The sequence below is a fragment of the Phalangium opilio genome, unplaced genomic scaffold (assembly GCF_054372755.1).
Source record: "Phalangium opilio isolate 3A_F unplaced genomic scaffold, DU_Popi_V2 ptg000056l_1, whole genome shotgun sequence".
Taxonomy (NCBI): domain Eukaryota; kingdom Metazoa; phylum Arthropoda; class Arachnida; order Opiliones; family Phalangiidae; genus Phalangium; species Phalangium opilio.
Window position 1 is genome coordinate 4,922,732 of NW_028324175.1, and position 2,599 is coordinate 4,925,330.

At 44.5% G+C, this 2,599-nt stretch overlaps 1 long non-coding RNA gene across 1 annotated transcript; it reads left to right on the forward strand.

Moving 5' to 3' along the window:
- Nucleotides 1–882: 882 nt before the first annotated feature.
- Nucleotides 883–2,252, forward strand: LOC149668135 (uncharacterized). The gene is made up of 3 exons (XR_016368138.1): nt 883–1,268; nt 1,636–1,815; nt 2,049–2,252. It is a non-coding gene; the product is annotated as an uncharacterized LOC149668135 (long non-coding RNA).
- The last annotated feature ends 347 nt before the right edge of the window (nt 2,253–2,599 follow it).

Here is a 2,599-nt window from a genome sequence, read left to right on the forward strand (position 1 = left end):
TGAGAGCTGCAAAACTATTAGCTGGTCACCTTCCGGCTGGGAACCTATACCCCCTTTCTTCCCCAGTTTTTGGTGTGACCTTCTGCACCATATTTAAAGTCCCCCGTATTTCAAATTTCCCGCTCAAAAAACTGCATATAGACCTAGGTGGCTTCACAAATTTTATTTCAAATTAAATTTATGTATCGTGATCCCATCGCAGGTAAAATTTGGGTCTCTGATAAAATACTCGACTCCGTTCAAGATACCAACTCCTTCTTTAACTCTCCAAGGATTTTAAAAACAAATACATCTGGATGAAGACCCGCTCACACGCCATTTAAGAAAGCAGCTTAAACTTTCAGATTCAAATTCCCAGCCTACTTGTTCAATGACCATGTCAAGAGTGCATTATTTGTTAAAAATAATATTGTGTTACAAACAAGTTGATTCTACATTTCGAAAAAATGCTGATTTAACAACGTTTCTGATAACTCGTAAAATCCTTCAAGGTCAGTTTCTACTACGTCACGCCGATCACGCGTACTTTTATAAAACCAGTCTCTTTGGTACGTGCACTGAACGCCCCCTGTGTGACGTCGACAAAAATAGTAAACCAATGAGTAAAACTATCAGCTGCCCAAACAATTTTACGAAGCGCAGCTAGATGGGCAACTCCCGTTTCAATCGAAAAAATTATGCATAAGGGGTTTCATACCGTTTCCCCCCGTGTTGCCAGGCCGTTGGTGAGTCAATAGATTGCAGAGTGAAAGGCTAGCAGTTCAGTTTCACTCAGAGCAACCTGACTCGCAGAACTAGGGCCTAACAACACCGCACTGAAGTTTAAACCGAGAGAGGGGGAAGAACTTTCCACAGCCCCTTTATTGAAAACTATCAGTGCCGCGCCAAATTGGTAAGTTGCTGTCTGTTCGTGTAACCGCGGCTTAAAAATAAATTCTAGATTTTTTGGTTCGTCCAGGGACACCAGCTAAAGGAAATTTGTTGACTCCGTAATTTTTAGCACGGGTGTCATTTATATGGACTCTTTGTTTTAGGCAAGATTGTCACGCCTAGCTTCCTTCCAAAGTAATAATAAATGAAGCATAATTACTTTATAGTATTTTGAAAAAACCGAGGGGACAGACACTGCGAACGCTTAACCCGGTTCACCCTGCAAAACCGCCTTTCAAATCGCTAGCAAATGAACTAATGCCCTATTACTAAGATAGCCAGTGAGAGCTCCTTTTGAGACCCTGTACTTGAACTCGAAACTTAAAGGACAAGCTCAGGTAACATAATATTATAGCCGCGTCAAGCCTATTTTATTCAGATTCGCGCGACATTATTAGTAGACTCGGGAGTCTCGGGCGCTCGCGCTTGGCTTCCGTCGTTCTCGAACTAGCTCGAGTAAGCCTCTAGCATTACGAAGTATAGGTAGTGTCATCCTTACGGAACATATCGCTTCTAAACTTAATGGTGTCTACAAACATAGACGGGAAACACTTCCCGGTATTCAGATCCTTATAAGACCGAGTAGACTATCGATAATATGAAAGCGAACGAGAGACAAAAGCGGGGTCCATGACGTACCGCTTGCCAGGCGCAATCGTCACACTCAATTGTTGAAAGTGCAGCTCAATGTCGATATCTTTTCAGGGTGACCTAAACCTTAATCCAATGACCAGATCGTATTTTACCGCAACACACCGTGATGGCACCCCGTATTTTTCGGAGCCAGTCATGTACGTTGACAATTACTTGTGGTCTGAGCGTCACGAGAAGGTTCAACGGGTAACGCCGGGAGCCTTGAACGACCTCGGATTGCTTTCTCCCGTGGTATGTCATGCCTCATCTTGGAGGAAAGAGTTATATGGACCGAGGGTATCTCTAACGTACTTCCATCAATGGCAATCATGTCCTATCCAGAATGCTCGTGGCCCCAACCCCCCGCAAGGTCCTCTGGGAGACGTTCATCACCGCGTTGTCCACCAACGAGTCTACTACGTCCCACTCTTTCCTCCTAGGTCTCACTTGATCAAAAACTAAAGGCTTCCATTCCGCGACCGCAGATCTGGTGGGGTGTCATCGTAGCCTGCTTCGCCATCACGGCCGTTGAGACCATCCAGAGTGGATTAAGAGAACTGAGAATCACTTCTCATCTTCAACATTCTATCTCTCTACTTCGGAGCCCTCTTGGCGAAAGGTAGCGTATGGCGTTTAAACGTATCAATCCTCTAACCATGGACCTTGTCGGCAACTTGACCCTCATAGTATTCGCGGCGTTAAAGGGAGGGTCAAGTAGAAAATCAAGTGATTTTCTCCATGTTAAGGCATTTGCCTATTTTTGCGTCGCTCAGCCTTATCCGGAAGGTGATACAATTAGGCCAATAACAACGCTAGGGTCGACGGTTCTAGCAAACGCAGCCGGGGTCTACGACTATTGGGAGTGCGCGCTGGGGAGATAAACCGGATGTGAGGAAGCGCTTTAGCCCTTACAAAAATCTTCTTAAGAGTTCTAAAGGAATTTCTTTGGAACCCTACGGAGCCCTTGGGATCATTTTCTAAAGAAACTATTTCCAAAGACTTCAATGGAATTTCCTAAAGAATTCTTGAGATAAAT